General features: G+C 42.0%; 1 pseudogene; it reads left to right on the top strand.

The window, feature by feature from the left end:
* Positions 1-18,677: 18,677 nt before the first annotated feature.
* On the top strand, positions 18,678-19,435 carry LOC112425814 (large ribosomal subunit protein uL30-like 1 pseudogene; annotated as a pseudogene).
* Positions 19,436-21,454: the final 2,019 nt, after the last annotated feature.

The following is a 21,454-nucleotide window of genomic DNA, read 5'->3' as shown; positions in this document are numbered from 1 at the left end:
GGTTTTTTCAATATAAAATCATTTCATCTGCAAAGAGGAACAATTTAATTTCTCCAACAAAGAAAATTCAAATCACCAATAACACCACTCTCCAGTGATAATCACTTCTAATTTTTTTAAATATACTTCCAGCCTTTTTTATAAGCACAAATAATTTTTTGAAACAAAATGGATTACGCTGCACATACTTGAATTATTTAAGATTCTTTGAATGTAAGCAATTTCAATCAGATTAACTTTTAAGTATTAATTAATTAATTCAATACTTATTGAGTACTTACAATGTACAAATAATTTCATAGCATTAAAGAAAAAAAAAACCAGACAAGCTGGCCGGGCTCAGTGGCTCATGCCTGTAATCCAAGCACTTTGGGAGGCTGAGGTGGGAGATCACTTGAGCTCCGGAGTTTGAGACCAGCCTGGGCAACATGGTGAAACCCTGTCTCTATTAAAAATTCAGAAAGAAAAAAAAATGCTTCTGTTTTCAAGATATCGGGATACCAGGACACTCCCAAGTCTGGGTCTGTTTAGTAAACATTATCAATCTGTTCCCTAACTGTAAACATCTAGAGGCTAGGAATACCTAACTTTCTGGGTATGCAGCCAAGCAAGTCCCAGCCCCATTTTCCTAGTCCTCACTCCAGATAGAGTCACTCTGGTTGGAAGACCTGACAGTGGTATGCACCTATAGTCCCATCTCCTCAGGAGGCTGAGGTGGGAGGACAGACTGAGCCTAGGAGGTTGAGGCTGCAGTGAGCTGTGACTGCAACACTTCACACCAGCCTGGGTGGCAGAGTAAGATCTTGCCTCAAAGAAAAAAAATAAAGAAAAGCAAAGCAAAAACAGGATCTCACATTTGGAAATTTTCATTCAATAGCCTGGAATTTAACTTTACAACACTACGGTAAAATGCAACCGCATAAATGAACACAACCCTACAGTGTAGCATAGGTTTATTATGGTTTAAATAGACCATCTGTATGTGCTCGAGTTTGCAACTAAAATTAATAAGGTCATGTTACCACTTTAAAATCCATGCAGGAACGTTTTCAGGAAGCAAAGGGCTATGGTATTGTCTAATAAGATTCTGAGGCAGGCCTACAGCAGGGCTGCATTCAATTGGCACCATATGCTTTCTGTGTCCCAAGGATTCTCTTGGGACATATTGACTTACCTGGAGCAGGTAAACAAACTCACTGGAGAATGCAGCCTACACCCCTGACATGCTTTTGCCTTTGCACACAACAGCAGGACTGAGAAGCTGGGGTTGGTATAGGGCCAGGAAGACTGTTGACAGCAGGTTAAGAAGGAGAACTCTGCAAATGGGCCACAGAGCCTCAGGACTGGGTCTACTCAGTAGCTTCCTAACATTCTGGCAGAGAGTGACATTCTTTATAAAGTAAGAAAGAAGTTTTCTCCCATTTGGAGCTAGAAAGTTTTATGCCTAAAATAAATATGATTCATGTCCTGGGAAAGCTTGGTTCTGAAGAACTCTGTGTCCTTGGCTGACTTACACCTCCCTCACGCCTTAAAATCTGATTTCCGATTTCCAACCTGAGGTGAAAACGCTATCCTTTAATTTCAAGGTCCAGGAAGACCTGGATCCTCAAGAGGAACCAGTCTTTGGGACAGAATTATGCAGCTTATGTCCCAAGAGTTTGTTCGAGCTCCAATTATCAGAAAAGTGTGATAATTCTATGGTTTTCCCCCTTTGGCTCTACCTTTGGAAGTCTCCTAAATTTACTTAGCAGTATTTCCCTGAAGCTATAAAGCCAAGCTATTTTCCCCCCTTAACTCAGGAATGTTTAATATGTAAGTATGAATTCCACAGAGATTTTGCTTGACTACTATAGTTTAAGCTGTCAAATTAGTTCAGTGAGTTAATTCAATAAACTCCATTAACTGATTTATTTTTCTATTGCAAATTAATATGCAGGTCATCTCTTCAGATACGTGTGTTTTAGGCCGGGCATGGTGGCTCCCACCTGTAATCCCAGCACTTTGAGAGGCCGAGGTAGGTGGATCACCTGAGGTCAGGAGTTCAAGTCCAGCCTGGCCAACATAGTGAAACCCCGTCTCTACTAAAAAATACAAAAATTATCCAGGTGTAGTGGCAGGCACCTGTAATCCCAAATACTTGGGAGGCTGAGGCAAGAGAAGCTCTAGAACCTGGGAGGCAGAGGTTGCAGTGAGCTGAGATCGTGCCACTGCACTACAGCCTGGGCAACAGAGCAAGACTCTCTCAAAAAAGAAAAAAAAAGAGAGAGATATGTGTTTGAAACTTTATGCATAGTAGCTATCAGTTATGTGAGAAAACCATTAAATTGCTCAAAGAAAAAAGGATTCTTACCTCATAAGATTAACAAAGTTTCTTTAAACAAGGCCAGTTTTTTTTTTAAAAAAAAGATCTGTCAAAATCTGTTTAAATAAAAACATTAAAAAAACACTAAAAATAAACAACAGGAGATTCAATTCACAGCAACCAATCAGAAGGGGCCCAGTTTACCTGAGGCCCTGTAAGGAAAGTAACTCTGTAACAACCAATTCTCTTTTTGTTCCTTGTTTCTGCCTTTTTTTTTTTTGAGATGGAGTCTCACTCTTGTTGCCCAGCCTGGAGAGCAATGGCACGATCTCGGCTCACTGCAACCTCCACCTCCCAGGTTCAAGTGATTCTCCTGCCTCAGTCTCCCGAGTAACTGGGATTACAGGCATGCACTGCCACACCTGGCTAATTTTGTATTTTTAATAGAGACGGGGTTTCTCCATGTTGGTCAGGCTGGTCTTGAACTCCCGACCTCAGGAAACCCACCTGCCTCGGCCTCCCGAAGTGCTGGGATTACAGGCATGAGCCACTGCACCCGGCCTGTTTCTGCTTTCTTTAGCCTTCTTCTACCTAAAGAAGGTAGAAGGCTGAGGCTGAGGCAGGAGAATTGCTTGAACCCGGGAGGCGGAGCTTGCAGTGGGCTGAGATCGCGGCACTGCACTCCAGCCTGGGCAACGAGCGAGACTCTGTCTCAAAAAAAAAAAAAAAAAAAAAAGTTTTCACAAATGCATTAAAAAAAAAAAAAAAGAATGAGATAGAGAAGGAACAAATGGACATACCTAGGGAAGCAGAGATGAGAGATCATCTGATCCCAAAAAGGGTAGCTATTGGATGACTACTTCCTATGCAATAGGATTCTATATTCTGAAATTAGATTATCAGATATGCCCCTGAATCGCTTCAATAAATACCCTTCCTGCCTATACCCATAGAGCTGTGTTGAGGAAGTTTTGGTTCTTATCAGCAGAGATCTCCATTAAGACAATGGTGTACTTATCAGCCACAGGTTTCAGAGTAGTTAAGGAAGGAAGCACACATCCTGTGGAATATGCTCAAGACTACAAGGCTTCCTGTGGAGTGCAAGTAGCATGCTGAAGCTCAGACTGGCGGCATCAAAGGAACAAGCTACTGAGATGGACAAGGCATGCAGCTAGGGTGATGAGGTCCCTAAACAAAAAGACTCCCTATCCACGAAGAGTAAAGTGAAGGGCACTCTAAAGTATTGAGATTTTAGCTACCTAAGAAAGGAGTACATTCAGCTTCCTAGTCTTACTAGTATATCTTTAATGTATTATAGCATAAATGTACATTGAAGATAAGGTGATCAAAAAGTCAAAATCTGGCTAATTGTGACAGTCAATGCACAGGTTACATTTTTGGCAGGGACAAATGGCATAGGGATCACAGCATAAAGAGAGATCAGATCAAAAAGCCTTATTTTTCTTACTACCTCTAGCCCCCTGCTCAAGCGATCCTCCCACCTCTGCTCTGAATACTAGTGGGAACTTCCAGAGAACTAGGATGCAAGAACTGAATGGCCAAAGCACCAACTGCTAGTTATTGCCTTTTAAAAATTATTATTATTATTATTTTTGAGACAGGGTCTTACTCTGTCACTCAGGCTGGAGTGCAGTGGGCACAATCTCAGCTCACTGCAGCCTCGACCTCCTGGGGTCTAGCAATCCTCCCACCTCAGCCTCCCCAGTAGCTTGCTTGGACTACAGACACGTGCCACCACACTTGGCTAATTTTTGTATTTTCTGCAGAGATGGGGTTTCGCCATGTTGTGCAGGCTGGTCTTGAAATCCTGGGCTCAAGTGATCCACTGGCCTTGGCCTCCAAAAGTGCTAATATTACTGGCATAAGCTACCATGCCCGGCCTCTAAAAAATTATTTTTAAGGGATCTAGATGACATCACAGCATGTGGACCTGGTGCAGTGGCTCACACCTGTAGTCCCAGCACTTTGGGAGGCTGAGGTGGGCAGATCATTTGAGGCCAGAAGTTCAAGACCAGCCTGGCCTATATGGTGAAACCTTGTCCCTACCAAAAATACGAAAATTAGTCAGGTGTGGTGGCACATGCCTGTAATCCTAGTCATTCAGGAGGCTGAGACAGGAGAATCACTTGAACCTGGGAGACGGAGGTTGCAGTGAGCCAAGACCGTGCCATTGCACTCCAGCCTGGGTGATAGAGTGAGACTCTGCCTCCAAAAAAACAACAACAGAAATTACAGTATGTGGTAGACAGAGTTGGCTAATTGTCCTCTCAATACCTTTATCTCTTTTTATACAAAGGTTGGAGCCAAATATAGCTAAAGATTGCATTAAAAATGGAATGTGACTGGACGCAGTGGCTCACGCCTATAGTTCTAGCACTTTGGAAGGCTGAGGTGGGTGGATTGCTTGAGCCATGAGTTTGAGACCAGCCTGGGCAACATGGTGAAACCTCATCTCTACAAAAATACAAAAAATTAGCTGGGTGTGGTGGTGCATGCCTGTAGTCCCAGCAACTCAGGAGTCTGAGGTGGGAGTATCGCTTGAGCCTGGGTGGTGGAGGTTGCAGTGAGCCAAGATCAAGTACTGCACTCCAGCCTCGGTAATGGAGTAAGACCCTGTCCCCCTGTCCCACCCACCCCCCAAAAGAAATAAAATGGAATGTAAGCAGAAGTAATATATGCAATTTCTGGGCCAGGTGCTTCATTCATTCTTTTCCCTTTAAGTGGGTTGGAATGAGGATGTGGTGGTTGAGCCATTTTCAGACACAGAAATGAAGCCAACTCCCTAAGCACGGGAAAGCAACAAGGGGGAAGGAGCTAAATTCTCTATGTTATAGAGCCACCACTTGGGAATCTGTGTATTTTTGAGTTTCTTGTTCCAACAACATAGTCAGTACCCTAATTAACACCTCATGCCTCCAGACCAGTATAATGCAGACCTTTTAGATGATTCTCTCCACACACACTGGAACCTGACATAAGTAAGAGAAGAGCACAGAAGATGTTTAGAGAGATAATGTGTTTATCACTGCACAGTAAACCTAGATCAAGGGCAATAAACAGAGTCCTGGGGGGTGAGATAGATCCACTAGATCTGAATAGGATCTTAGAATAAAGACGAAAGCTAACAATGCTTAGGAAAAGTCACAGGACATGGTGGCTCACAGCAGTAATCCCAGCACTTTGGGAGGCTGAGGCCAGAGGATTGCTTGAGGCCAGGAGTTTGAAATCAGCCTGGGTAACATAGTGAGATCTATCTCTATAAATATTAAAAAAAAAAAAAAATTAGCCAGACATGGTGGTACACACCTGTAGTCCCAGCTACTTGGGAGGCTGTGGCAGGACGATCACTTGAGCCTGGAGGTCTAGGCTGCCATGGGCTAAGATCACAGCGCTGCCCTCGACCCTGGGCAGCAGAGTGAGACCTTGTCTCAGAAACAAAACAAAATAAAAACCAAAGTGGGAACCTGCCGTAAGGTGAGGTACAGTTATAAGCAGGGTAAATGTAAGGGGAAATAGGGAAGATAAATGCAGAAAATAATTGACAAAACAGAGTATCTTAGTGATGATGTGGTTTGAATTTTCCCTTGAGGAAGAAATCATTAGGGGGTCGCCAAAAATATTAAACATAATAAAACCAAAAGGCTAAGAACCTTGTTTGTCTTAGTTTGGGCTGCTGTAACAAAATTACAACATAATGGGTAGCTTACACAACATTTATTTCCTACAGTTCTGGACACTGAGAAGTTCAAGATCAAAGCACCAGCAGATATCTGGTGAGGGTCTTTTCTTGGTTTGTAGACAGGTGCCTTTTGCTGTATGTTCACATGGCTGAGAGATCATCTCTCTCACATCTCTTCTTGTAAGAGCACTAATCCCATTCACAAGGACTCTATCCTCTTGACCTAAGTACCTCCTAAAGTTTCCACCTCCAAATACCATCACATTGGGCTTTAGACTTCAACATATGAATTTTGGGGGACACAAACATCCAGTCAATAGCAGAGCTATCAGAAAAACAGTAGGAGGTATTCGACTTTACTATGTCAGAATAATTTCACACAAAAATACTGGAAAATAGTAGACTTGGCTATGAGGTTTCGGCATTTACTTCCTTTGCATCTGGTGTAGTTAAATCCTGAAGAATATTAAGGCACAAACCTAACCCAACATTGGAATAGATAAAAAAATATCCTCCGAATTAAGTCCTATATGACTTCATGGGTAATTTCAATCCAGACATACGCAGAAATTTTCAATTTTTTTTTTTTTTTTTCAGATGGAGTCTCACTCTGTCTCCCAGGCTGGAGTGCAGTAGCATAATCTCAGCTCACTGCAACCTCTGCCTCCTGGGTTCAAGGGATTCTCCGGCCTCAGCCTCCTGAGTAACTGGGACTACAGGCACACACCACCACACCTGGCTAATTTTTGTCGTTTTAGTAGAGATGGGGTTTCGCCATGTTGGACAGGCTGGTCTTGAACTCATGATCTTGGGTGATTCGCCTGCCTTGGCTTCCCAAAGTGCTAGGATTACAGGCGTGAGCCATCTTGCCCTGCAAGAAATTTTTCATTCTGTTACACAAAATATTTTCATAGCTATTCCCAATCTTACCTTAAAATTGTGATCACTGCACAATCAGAATACTGTATTTGTAACATTATCTCCTGGTTTTGTGGTCAGCTTGCTACTTTAATTCAGTCCAAGGCCCTATATTGAGTTGGTGCTCAATAAATATTTGGATACTTGTTTATTGAATAAGATAGGGTCACACAACTCCAGCTTTTACTAGTAAATGTGGCTTGCAAAATCAACTGATACTAGCATCAGTCTGAACCACATACTGTATTATGTTGTGTTTAACTGGAGAAGAATTTATTGCAGTCTGGATCTTTAAAAAGGTACTTAAAATTCACTTTGAAAAATATCTAATGTCTGGAAGAAAAAGAAATGGGGACTCTACTGAAAAGGCCTAATGTCATCGACTTATTGGCAAATACAATATGGAATGATATTGCTCTGGTGAGGATGCTTCATCCGGGATATAATTCCCTCCTGCTGCTTCTCTGTGGGTCCTACGCAGAAAAGAGGCTTGAGGAAAAGGCAATTGAATGTTTGTAAGAAGCAGATCATTAAAACCCGGTTAATGCTGAAGAAACAAGCTGGTGGATCTAACTAAATAAAAAATTATTTCTGATAGGAAAAATGAAACTTAGACAACCAAGTAATAAAGACTAATTTCAAATGTTGTCTTCAGGCACAATGCTTTTTCCTTATCTCTTCTTAACTAACTGTATTAAACGAAGACTCTCTATTATTTATTTAATAGAATTTTATATTTATACTTTTCTGTTGACAGAAAATAAATTTCTCTCTTAAAAAGTAAAAGTTACATGTAACAAAGGGCCTTTGCTGCGGTCTGGAAAGTAGAGCAAATTGGAATAGGATGAGAGAGAGGAAAGGGAGAGAAAGCGAGAAAGAGGACAATGCCTTGGAACCCACAGAGTAGTGTGTTTGTAACATTATCTCCTGGTTTCATGGTCAGCTTGGTTTCTTTGGGATGACCTGAAGTGGGCAGGGAACTCACTCTGAATAGTTTTGAGTTAAAGCGTCCAGCCCCTTTCAGGGGTTGTTGAAGTCATGTCACATTAAATGTTACCTGATCCAGTACCACGGAATTGGCAGGAGCGTAAGAACTAAGAACTGCAAGAAAATGTATCGACATAAAATTTAACACTGAGCTCTCCATAAAAATATAAAGCAAGGTGACCCTCTTTAGAAACCCATTAAAGGATTGTAACACCAGCAGAGACAGGATCCCACTTCACTCCACTCCCCCATTACCTAGAACAACACAGACACTGACGTGAAGGGACTTAATCTAGCATCAGCAATGGTGGAGCGTGACGATTGGTAAGTACATACTATGAGGCAGCGACCCCCTAGTGGCATGCCAAGGTCAGCGCATATCTGAAGAGTGTCAGCAAGACAGCTGTGCCAAAGTGACCAGGCACAGGAAAAAGAGATGGAGTTCTTTTAATGGCTGTCAAAAGATCAAGTTGACTCTTCTGGCACCTGCCAAGAGAAGGAGGAATTTTGAGTGCTGGGAAGATTGGAGAACTGCGGTGCCAGTATTTACACAGATGGGTGCTCAGAGCCAGAAACTACTATTGTCATACTACTAACCTCTGAAGCTGCTGTGGAATATGAGGATATACTGTGTATTGATTAGAGTAAACTTTACTGAATTGTTTAATGTAAATTGGTTGACTCAATATAAAAAAGGCCCTCTACTCAAAAAAATCTTTTGAAAAGATTTCCTAATGTTAGCCTTTAACTGCTAACATCAGGGATAATTTTAACATTATGATAAAGTATCCTGGCTTTATTGGTTTAGAAAATTGCATTTTATCTTGGCTCTTTTGTTTAAAATGTATAAGAAACTTATAAAATTCAATATGTACTATTTGACATTCTCATTATTATAAATGCAATTTTAATTCGGTGACTAATGAGAACTTGGTGAACCTGGGGTTTTGAACAATTTTAAGGGCGAAAATAGTAATATATTTAAAGGCAAAGGCAAATAACAATATACTATACATAAATATAAAAGCAATACTATTACTAACATAGTCTTTGTTTTTTCATATGGACAAGATCCAGTTCCTATAACCTTAACTGTAACTTTCTACAGTAAGGAATATGTTGTGTGTATTATAATGCATGTGGGAGTAGCTGTCAAATGAAATCTGGTCTATTTTCTACTCAGCAATTCTCTGGGTGAAAAAAAGTGACTTGGCATTCATATCAGGCTTTTAATATTTATTGCCTATTTATATGTATATTGTAAATTCTTTTTTGGGGGAAGGGGGGTGGAGTCTCGCTCTATCACCCAGGCTGGATTGCAGTGGCACAATCTCAGCTCACTGCAATCTCCACCTCCCAGGTTAAAGCGATTCTCCTGTCTCAGCCTCCCAAGTAGCTGGGATTACAGGTGCACACCACCACACCCAACTATTTTTTGTATTTTTAGTAGGGACAAAGTTTCGTCATGGCGGCCTCAAACTCTTGACCTCAGGTGATCCACCCACCTTGGCCTCCTGAAGTGTTGTGATTACAGGCGTGAGCCACCACACCTGGCCTGAATATTGTAAATTCTTGATAGTGTTCAAGAGGCCAAGTTTCAGTGAACCTATAAAAATTGTCCAGTAGCCCTCTCTAAAAGGCATGATGGAGAATATTTGATATTTGGGGAGGAGGGAAAGATCTCACAGAATATTGCAGCTTCTGCCCCATAAAGATTGGTTTCTCTCACCATATTTCTCCACCATTATTTTCTTCTCTTTACCTTACCTTATCCTCAAGTGTTCAGAAGACACTTTAGATTCTGGAATAGAACAGGCTGAGGGTGGTGGCTCATGCCTGTAATCATCCCAGCACTGTGGGAGGCTGAGGCAGGCAGATCACTTGAGGCTAGGAGTTTGAGACCAGCCTGTGCAACATGGGCAAAACCCCATCTCTACTAAAAATACAAAAAAAAAAGCTCACATCTATAGTCCCAGCTGCTCGGGAGGCTAAGGCATGAGAATCACTTGAGCCCAGGAGGCAGAGGTTGCAGTGAGCGGAGATCACGCCATTGAACTCCAGCCTGGGGGACTGGGCAAACTCTGTCTTAAAAACAAAAACAAAAAGATTCTGAAATAGAAATTATCTCATACTTTAGAGTAGTAGATTTGGGAATATGATTAATTTTTTCTTCAAAATGCAAGTGGTCATTAGTATAAGCAAGATTTAAGTGAAAATTAGCTGACCATTTTCTACATGGGGTAATCCAAAGAGTTGTTTAGTATGGTTAGATCTTTGCGTCTTACTTCCTGCTGTCATACGGTTCAAATGAGTAACCTATTAACGATGGCTTCCGGAACACAATTAAAAGGAGAAGAAAATTCCTTTTGAATGTGTTACAGAATTCACAGAATGCCCACACCTGGCAATCTTTCAAGGTAAAATAGGAAAAACTATTTTTCCAAGATGGTTTAATTTTATTAAAGACAAAAGGATGAATAAACTTTCAAAATCTTCTCTGGGAAAGCTCCCCAAGTGACTAAAAAGACCCCCTATTGGCCAAGGGGACCACAGAGAAACCTTAAAACTAGTTCCCAGGGCCACGATGCAATGGGAGGTCCCACTCCTTATACTCTCTCCCTTGCTAACCACCATCGGGCTTCCTTCCCTACAGGCAAAACAGAAACCAGCCCTTTCAAAACAGCCACTGCACTGCTGATTTTCACTAATCACCTGATGCTCACCCTCCCTTTTGCGGTTTCCACAAAACAACTGACTAGAATATGGATACCTCCATAAAACTAGCTCCCAATCCTTTTACTCTGCTTTACATTCTATTATGAGGTCTCAGCCCCCAATTACTCTGTAAGTCCAGTTCTGCTTTTTCTTCTAGCTTATCAGACCTTTAGCTCTACTGGTTTTCTAGATTCTACTTCCTGTTCTCTCCTAATAGGGTGTATGCATAGATTTATAATCCAGATCACTTTTGGGTGGCCTCGTAACATTCTCCAGCCCACTCCCAATTATGTGTTTTCTCCTGCTGTTTCAAGTGGTCCAAAACAACAGTCTGGGACCAATGTGACTTTAAATTCTGAGGCTCCAAGAAAAACATTAAGGTTTCCTGTTCTATGTTAGCTGCAGAGAGAAATCTCTCCAGCATCAAGGTTGAAATAGCTTTCTTTTATGCACTGCCTGCAAAGAAATGAAGCTTGAACAATATTTATACCTTTTGAATCTCCTGGTCCAGATGGTCTATAAACTAGGTCCTTTAGTTCTCACCTACATTTCTGTCTTCTTTACTAAATTCACATTGCACTTTGGTAGGAGGGATATCTAAAAGTAAGCCTTGAAATAAGCCCTCAAAGAGAAAGAAAAAGAAAGTTAAGAAAGACTAAATAGAAGAGAATATACAATAAAGAAAAAAATATATATATATACACACACATATATACATTTTTGAGATGGAGTCTTGCTCTGTCACCCAACCTGGCGTGCAGTGGCACAATCTCGGCTCACTACATTCTCCACCTCTGGGGTTCAAGCGATTCTCCTACCTCAGCCTCCCAAGTAGCTGGGACTACAGGCGCCCACCATCACGCCCAGCTAATTTTGTATTTTTAGTAGAGATGGGGTTTCGCCATGTTGGCCACACTGGTTTTGAACTCCTGACCTCAGATGATCCACCTGCCTTGGCCTCCCAAAGTGCTGGGATTACAGGCATGAGCCACTGTGCCCGGCCAAAGAAAAATATTTTGAAATGTAAGTCATCATATTGAAATACATGAAATGGCTGGGTGAGGTGGCTCATACCTATAATCCCAATATTTTGGGGGGCCAAAGCAGAAGGATCATTTAAGGCCAAGAGTTCAAGATCAGCCTGAGAGGCATGGCAAGACCCCATCTCTACAAAAATTAGCAGGGCATGGTGGCATGTGCCTGTAGTCCCAGCTACCTGGGAAGCTGAGGTGGAAGGATCACTTGAGACCAGGAGGTCAAGGTTGCAGTGAGCCAAGATTGTGCCACTGCACTCCAGTCTGGGTGACGGAGAGTGACTCTGTTCCCCCCGCAAAAAAGAAAAAAGAAACATATAAAATGTATAAAAAATGATTAATTACTAAAAATATGTGGACCAAAAGGAAAAGTATTTAAAGGAAAAAAACATCCATTTGTCATGTGTCAAAACAAGGTTGAAAATCAAGCATGATAGGCAAATATTCCAACATACATTCCCTAAAGAAATTAACTATTCTATAGGACACATACCCCACCTCATTCCTGCTGCCAGTATCAGATGATCAAGGTCAAGTGTCTCAGAGAGCCACTGGTTAATTTTCATAAATCCAACAAAATGGCATTCAAGGCCCTTTGCAATCTGAACTGTAAATTGTCATTGTTGTATAAGGTAGTAAGACAGTTAATTTTATGTGTGAACTTGTCTGAGCCACAGTGCTCAGATACTTGGTAAAACATCATTCTAGAGTTTCTGAGTAGATGTTTTTTATTTTATTTTATTTTTTAATGGATGAGATTAACATTTAAATCAGTGTAATTTGAGTAAAGCATGTTACCCTCCATAAGAGTAAGTGTCATCCAGTCAGCTGAAGATCGTAACAGAGCAAACACTGATCTCCCCTGACCAAGAAGGAATTCAGCTAGCAGACTCATTATGGCCTTGAAACTGCCACTCTTCCCTGGGTCTCCAGCCTAGCCTGCAGATCTCGGATTTACCAAGCCTCCACAATTGCATGAGCGAATCCCTTAAAATAAATTTCTCTCTCTCTCTCTCTCTCTCTCTCTCTCTCTCTCCCCACACACAGACACACACACACACACACACACACACACACACACACACACACACCCTGTTGGCTATGTTTTCTCAGGAGAACCCCAATATAGAGATAAAATCAAAGATTCTAAAATCAGAAATATGGATTGAAGCCCTGGATCTGCCATCTACTAACTGTCTATATTGGGAAAATTACTTTACTTTGGGAGGCCAAGGTGGGTGGATCACCTGAGGTCAGGGGTTCGAGACCAGCCTGGACAACATGGTAAAACCCCATCTCTACTAAAAATACAAAATTAGCTGGGCATGGTGGTGCAGGCCTGTAATCCCAGCTACTTGGTAGGCTGAGGCAGAATAGCTCGAACCCGGGAGGCAGAGGTTGCAGCGAGCCAAGATCGTGCCATTGCACTCCAGCTCGGGCAACAAAAGCAAGACGCCATCACAAAAAAAACAAGCAAACAAGCAAAGAAATAACATGGAAATAAGTGAGGCTGAGTGTGGTGGTGCACACCTGTAGTCCCAGCACTTTGGAAGGCTAAGGTGAGAGGACTGCTTGAGACCAGGAGTTTGAGATCAGCCAGGGCAACATAGTGAGACTCTGTCTCTACAAAAGACATTAGCTGGGCTCCTGCTTGAGCCTAGGAGTTGAGGCTGCAGTGAGCCATAATCACACCACTGCACTCAAGCCCAGGCAACAGAGCAAGACCCTGTCTCCAAACAGTAATGATAACAACAGTAATAAAATACAATGGGAAGAAGTAATCACCTTAATTCCCTAGCCATGCTAGAGTGCATTCCATGTAATTCTCTTATTATCTCTATTCCTTTGTTTCTGCTACACCCTTTGCCTATCATATCTGTTCTTGTCTACTTAGATAACCCTTACTTTTCTTTCCATTAAAAATAGGTCCATGAATTCTTTGATACTCTTCAAGTTTAATCCCTCTCCCATTCAGTATAGCCTGGACTTAGTGAGTTGCTTCTACTGAACAGAATATGGCAGCAGTTGCAGCTTCTATCTTGTCTCTCTCTGCCCTCCCCTACCATCACTTGTTATATGTGAAGCCAGCTGCCTGATCTTGGTCCCAATGGAGAGACCTAGTGGCAAGGAACTGAAGCCTCTGCCAACAGTAACTGAACTGGGAGGCAGATTCTCCAGCCCCTCCATGACTTCAGCCCCAGTCAACAAGTTCATTGAAATGTTACAGTAGATAGCTAGTCAGACATGAGCAGAGCAAGAGAGAGGCTCCCACATCAGGAATGTCAGGTAATCATCAGGTGATGGTCAGGCCGTTATTAAACTGTCTCTCTAAAATAATAATTGGTTGCAGGCAGTATCAGGGAAAGTAAGTTTTCCAATAAACAAAAACACCAGAAACTGGTGATTATCAGCTTCCCAATAAGATCTCAGGAATCGGGTGAGTGGGCTCAAGCATGCACATTAAGAGGCAAATTGGCAGTTTAACTGATACATGACCTTCTATAAACATTTAACTGGTTTAAGGGAAGAACGCCTCAAGCGAGCATGCATACAATGCCAGTGAACACACTGAGCATGCTCCTTCCCTAGCTCTAGCAGGCCACTGTGCGTGCAGACAGCCCACCCCAAGGAAGAATCAGGGGAGAAGGGACACAAGACCCGAGAAGCACGCCAACATACAAAGCCCTAAGTCAAAAAGTCAAACCACACATTTCATCTCTCAAGTCACCCACTTCAGCCTCTTCCAAGTGTACTTCCTTTCATTCCTGTTCTAAAGATTTTTAATAAACTTTTTTTTTTTTTGACACAGAGTTTTGCTCCTGTTGCCCAGGCTGGAGTGCAATGGCGCGATCTTGGCTCACCACAACCTCCGCCTCCTGGGTTCAAGCGATTCTCCTGCCTCAGCCTCCTGAGTGGCTGGGATTACAGGCAGGCGCCACCACACCCGGCTAATTTTGTATTTTTTTTTTTTTTTTTTTTTTAGTAGAGACAGGGTTTCTCCATGTTGGTCAGGCTGGTCTCAAACTCCCGACCTTAGGTGATCTGCCCGCCTCGGCCTCCCAAAGTGCTGTGATTACAGGCATAAGCCACCGTGCCTGGCCTGATTTGTAATAAACTTTCACTCCTGCTCTAAAACTTGCCTCAGTCTCTACCTTTGCCTTATGTCCCTCAGTCAAATTCTTTTTTCTGAGGAGGCAAGAATTGAGGTTGCTGCAGACATGTATGGATTTGCCACCACTAACAGTAACCTCATGAAAGATGCTGAGCCAGAACCACCCAGCTTAGAGCTCTTGAGCCTCAGAAACTGTGTGAGATAATACGTATTTGTTGTTTTAAGCAACTATATTTTGAGGTATTTGTTACACAACAAATCACTAATACCTCACATACTCAAGCCTAGCACATAAAGACCTCTTACAATAGTTAAGCTAAAAATGAGGGTTTCCTATGTGTCATACATTGTTCTAAGCCTTTTGCAAATATTATCCCATTTAATTGTCATAAAGACTCTAGCAGATATATTATTACCTCTGTTTTACAGATGAGGAAACAGATCAAATTATAGAAAGCTGAGTAGGCCATAGTAGGCCTGTAATCCTAACATTTTGGGAGGCCAAAGTGGGTGGATCCCTTGAGCCCAGGAGTTTGAGATTAGCTGGGCAACATGGTGAAACTCGTCTCTACCAAAAATACAAAAATTATCCGGACATGGTGGCACACACCTATAGTCCCAGCTACTCCGGAGGCTGAGGTGGGAGGATCACTTGAACCCGGGAGGTTAAGACTGCAGTGATCTATGATTGTGCCACTGCATTCCAAGCTGGGTGACAGAGCGAGACCCTGTCTCAAAAAAAAAAAAAAAAAAAAAAAAGCTGAGTAACTTGCCTCAAGGTCACATAGCTAGCAAATGTTGCTGAATTAAAGAATGAATAATTATGTTTCTTATTAGCAGGTCTATATTTCATTCACCTTAGAATCTCTTTTAGTGCCTAACCCAGTATGCTACTGGGACTCAAATATTTGTTAAATCACTATCTCATAATAAAGGCAGCTTAGTTTTTCAAGAATGAAGTCTTGGAAACCCTAATTGTGGATTATTTATTTATTTATTTACTTTGAGACGAGTCTCACTCTGTCACCCATGCTAGAGTACAGTGGCGAGATCTCTGCTCACTGCAACCTCTATCTCCCAGGTTCAAGTGATCCTCCCACCTCAGCCACCTCAGCACCCCCCAGTAGCTGGGACCACAGGCATGCACCACCACACCCAGCTAATTTTTTGTATTTTTGGTAGAGACGAGGTTTCACCATGTGGCCCAGGTTGGTCTCCAACTCCTGAGCTCAAACAATCCTTCTGCCTTGGCCTCCCAAAGTGCTGGGATTACAGGCATGAGCCACTGCTCCTGGTTTGATTGTGGATAATTTAAATTGACTCCCAAAACATAATTCTTTTCCTTTACTGAGAAGAAATAAGTATTATAGTAAACATATGTGTGAGGATACTAAAATAAAACTTGGAGGATTTTTACCCTTCTCTACACATCTTCCCCTGCAAGTGCTTGATAAGAGTGTGTTGATAGTCTGATTACATACTAAATTTGGTGGTTCCTGATTCTGTTAAATAAAAATTACAGGAGGCCATTGTTTTGGACTAAGCTCCTGCACTAGGCCTCAATGGACTAGACTGAAAATCAAAACAGTCACCCATGCTGAAGTTTCATGTCACCAAACTAAGTTGTTATCTGAGAAATCAGGAGAGGTAACAGTTCCCAAATAGGCCAGTTCTAATCTGCATGATAATAAAGTACTCCCTGGTTTAGTTTTTTATTTTCATATTTATTTTTTAAGAGATGTGTTTCATTACCTTCCCCAGACTGACCTTGATCTCCTGAACTCAAGGAATCCTCCTGCCTTAGCCTCCCAAGTAGCTGGGACTACAGCATTCCACCACTCCCAAGAAAATTCCCTCCATTGTAATCCTTAACCCCAAATAACTTGATGTTAACCAGTCATTTTTCTATTGTTCTCTCTGTCCCTGCTTTACAAGGAAAGTGACTTTGAAATGACCGTTCTTTCTTTGTTTCTGCTTCAGTCCTCCTCTGCCTATAAAGCCAAACTCTTCCGCTCAGCTCACTGGAACACTTAAATTGTATTTTATAGAATAAATAATAAATAATAAAATAAGGGTTGCCTGATTCTAGAATTTCAATAAAGCCAGTTGAGGTGTTTAAATTTGCTGTAACTTTGTCCTTTGACAATTCAAAACAGTTCTGGAAAAGAGTAAAATGATACATTGTTTTAATGATGTATTTTTCTCCCAAATAAAAATAATTAAATAAAATGTGAGAACTAAACTCTGACCTTTTTCTTCTCTTGCCCAAATTCCTATGTAAGGGGCCTGGGGAGTCACGCCCTATAAACCATAAAGTTCATTAGAGGGGTTTTATTTAACACCAGATAACATGGATTGCTTTCCAATCTGACTGGCATAACATCACATGACAGACAAAGAGGGAAATCAAAATATTTTAATCCCAAACATGTTTCTTTGCCATATCTAGAAACAGCCCGGCAAAGCTGTCTCTTGTGGGGAAAATCTACATTCTCTAGAGCATCCCCTTTCCTTTCCTTTCCTAAAAAATTAGGATTTTTTCCTAATCCAGAAGAAAATCAACAGAAGTCTTGCACTTTCTAAAATCTAATAAGAAACACTTGCAGACTGTTCTCTCTGAAGCCTGCTGCCTGCAGGCTTTGCCTCATAATGGGAACCTTGGTGTCCACAACCCCTTATCTTAACCCAGACATTCATTTCTACTGATTCTAGGTCTTTAGACAACAATTTAACTTTTTCAACTAATTGTCCATTGAAAAATCCTTGAATTGGCTGTGTGGTGGCTCAAGCTTTTAATCCCAGCACTTTGGGAGGCTGGAGCAACCAGGCCAAGAGTTTGAGACCAGCCAGGCCAACATGGTGAAACCCTGTCTCTACTAAAAAAAATATGAAAATTAGTTGGGCGTGATGGCACACGCCTGTAATCCCAGCTACTCAGGAGGCTGAGGCAGGAAAACTGAAAATCACTTAAGCCTGGGAGGTAGAGGTTGCAGTGAGGCTGTCATCGTGCCACTGCACTCCAGCCTGGGCGACTGAGTGAGACTCTGTCTCAAAAAAAGAAAAAAGGAAACGAAGGAAGAAAAAGAAAAAGAGAAACAGAGAAAGAAAAGATAATCCTTGAATCCACTTATTACCTGGAACACCCTCACTCTCCACCCTCCCTGTTTCCAGTTGTCCCACCTTTCTGGACAGACGAATGTACATCCTACATGTATTGATGCCTTATGTCTCCCTAAATTGCATAAATCCAAGCTACCATCCTAGGCACATGTTCTTAGGACCTCTTAAGACTGCGTCTTGGGCCACTGGTCACTCCTATTTGGATCAGAATAAATCTCTTCTAATGTTTTACAGACTTTGACTCTTTTCCTTGGCAAATCTTTCTACTGAAGTCTTTTGAGATACAACTTTCAAATAGGTGGTTGCTATTTGATCTCCATGGCTCCTCTTAATGAAGCATGAAACCAATGATCCCTTCTGGTGAGACTTTTCTAAATCACTCCCTAAACATGAGAAACCTAAAGCCAGTTTATATTGCGTGTTGGCCAAAGTTTAGAAAGCAGCTTGAGGCGGCAGCAGAGCCACGCTGGAAGTGCGGCACCGTGGCTAGAGCGGAAGTTGTAGGTGCATTGTGGGAAGCACTTTATTGTCCACAGCCAAACTGCCAGTGTGGTGACACTAACTTACAAGAAAAGGGCTGGGTTTTGAAAATGACACAGGCTCTAAAAAGCTTGGAAGCGCTGCAACTTTTGGCAAGAATCAGGGTTAGCAGGACCTCAGTGGCTCACTGCTGCTAAGTGGAGGCTGGCTCTCTGGGTCCTCCAGTGTGAGCTAGAACTGATGTCTCTATGGTCAAGTGAACAGAGCGAGTGCTGTCTTCCCCATGTGGTGGGGTTGTGCAAGATCAGTAGCTGCACCACTAGAAAGATGGTGGAGCAAGGGCAAAGAAAAATCCCTTTGGCTCCAGAAAATCTCCTGAAAAAGGGGAAGGCTTATCAAGCCCTCAAAGCCACCCAGGCAAAGCAGGCACTTTTGACAAAGAATGAGCAGAGGAAAGGAAAAGGGCTCAGGTCTAAGTGACTGGAATCATTCCAACATGATTCCTTGCGGCAGAAACATGACAAGGTGCATCTTAGACCACTAGAAGCGAAACCGCACGCCTTGGGATTGCCAGATAAACATTCTTTGGCCTTTGCTGTGCGCATTGAAAGGATTGATGGCATGAGTTTACTAGCGCAGAGAACCACTGCAAGACTTCACCTAAAGACAATTTTTAATGGTGTCTTTGTAAAAGCCACCCCCCAGAACCTAAAAATGCTGCGTATAGTGGAACCTTATGTGACCTAGGGATTTCCAAATCTGGAGTCCAGGAATTTTGAATTTTGAAACGTGGACAAGCCAAGGTCAAGAATAAGACCATCTCTCTGACAGAAAACACAGTGATTGAGGAGCACTTGGGGAAGTTTGGTGTCATTTGCTTGGAAGATCTCATTCATGAAATTGCCTTCCCAGGGAAGCATTTCCAGGAGATCTCATGGTTCTTGCGCCCTTTCCACCACTCAGTGGCCTGTCATGTTACCAAAAATAGAGTGGGCTTCCTCAAGGAGCTGGGCACACCTGGCTATCAGGGTGAATGCACTGATCAGCTCATCCGCCAGCTGAACTAGACCCAGGTGCCAAACTGCAGTAAATTTTTGTCAATGAAGTGGAAGCATGTGTTTTTGTTTTTTTGGAAATTTTTATCAAATATCTTCAGAGAAGATTATTTCCTGCCTTATCTTCAAATACTGGAAAGGAAGGGTCAAAGACAGTAGCTGGCCGGGAACAGTGGTTCACACCTATAGTCCCAGCACCTTGCAAGGCTGAGGCAGGAGGATCACCTGAGGTCGGGAGTTTGAGATCAGCCTGACCAACATGGATAAACCCCGTTACTACTAAAAATACAAAAATTAGCCAGGCACGATGGCACACACCTGTAATCCTAGCTACTCAGGAGGCTGAGGCAGGATAATCGCTTGAACCCGGGAGGAAGAGGTTGCAGTGAGCCGAGATCACGCCATTGCACTCCAGCCTGGGCAACAAGAGTGAAACTCTGTCTCAAAAAAAAAAAAAAAGACAAGACAAGACAGTAGCTTATGTTCATGGCAAGCACCTCTCATCACAGTCCAGTTCCAAAAAAAAATTTCAGTCTTTCCTACATTGGCTTCTGCCTTCTCTGAAATCAGCACATTCCATGGAAGAAGGAGTCCTGCTTTTGTTGCTTCTGCTATTCTAGGGTTTAACGTTGGTAAATGAGTAACTCTAGCGTTCGTACAAGGTTCCCTAAGACTCCTGCAGCAGTCGACCAAGCCCAGGGACACAAGTGAATCTGGAGATTCCTGGGGCCTTGTTTTGAAAAAGACTTGAAATACACATAGGAAGAAAGGCACAAAAATAAATGTTCACTTGTCTCCACAACAAAAAAAAAAAAAAAAAAAAAAAAGGGCAGCTTGAGGCTTCCTTGACTTATTCCCTCTGAGCACTTTCCCCACTTAATATTAAGGAGGAGTTCTTTATATTATTTGGTGAATGGGGACTTTTTTTTTTTTTCCTCTTGGTATCTTGACACTAAGTTAGTTTGGGGTGTTTACTCCTCTTACATTCTATCCCTGTATAGATAAATGAAAAATATTTTAGAAGCTGTTAAAAGAATTCTAAAGTGTGGGCAGATGCTAAGTGATTATGACAGTAAATAATTTCTTTTGTTCCTGTAGGCTTTAATATCTCTCCTACAAGATAGTACCTTCATAAATTGTCTTGTGGAAACATTATCTAAAAATTTCATTTAGGACAAAGAAGACTAGAAGCTTTTGTCATTAAACATGAAATAGCCTTGCTTTCTTTACTCCTAGAAATGTAGGCAGTATTTCTAGAAATATTTAATGATAGCGAACCACTTCCTGGCCATCAATTTGATTCCCTTCCATTTTCCTAGACTTCTGAAGAGGTCTCACTTCACATTATTTTGCATTACAGAACACAGTCTTTATACTACTTCTTCTTTTTTTTTTTTTTTTTTTGAGACAGGGTCTCACTCTGTCACCAATGCTGGAGTGCAGTGGCGCTATCTCAGTTAATTGCAACCTCCGCCTCCCAGGTTCAAACGATGCTCCTGACTTAGCCTCCGGAGTAGCTGAGATTACAGGCACACACCACCATGCCCGGCTAACTTTTTGTATTTTTAGTAGAGACGGGGTTTCACCATGTTGGCCAGGCTGGTCTCAAACTTCTGGCCTCAAGTGATCCGCCCGCCTCAGCCTCCCAAAGTGCTGTGATTACAGGCATGAGGCATCCTACTTGCCCACTGCCTTTATTCTGATAGCTGTTTCTCACCTGCTTCCTTACTCTGCTCCTCAAAACAAGTCTGAAATCCTTTTCCAGTAAAAATCTACTCTTTGGACACACAAATAACAACTGCACATTAGATTTTTAAAAATATTTGTTTTAAGATTAAACACAAGCCAAAAATCACCATAAGGTGACTATTTTTGTCCTAAAATTTAGTGCAAGCCAGAAACTTCCAAGGCAGAGGCAGTAAAGAGTAGTGACTGAAAGCATACCACACTTTGGAGACAGTCAAGCTGAGTTTGAATCCCAGCTGTGCCCCGCTAAGCTATGCAACCAATATTGGGATTTACGTTACCTCT

The sequence above is a fragment of the Macaca nemestrina genome, chromosome 3, assembly GCF_043159975.1.
Source record: "Macaca nemestrina isolate mMacNem1 chromosome 3, mMacNem.hap1, whole genome shotgun sequence".
NCBI classification, from domain to species: domain Eukaryota; kingdom Metazoa; phylum Chordata; class Mammalia; order Primates; family Cercopithecidae; genus Macaca; species Macaca nemestrina.
This window is presented reverse-complemented; position numbering and strand designations above follow the sequence as displayed.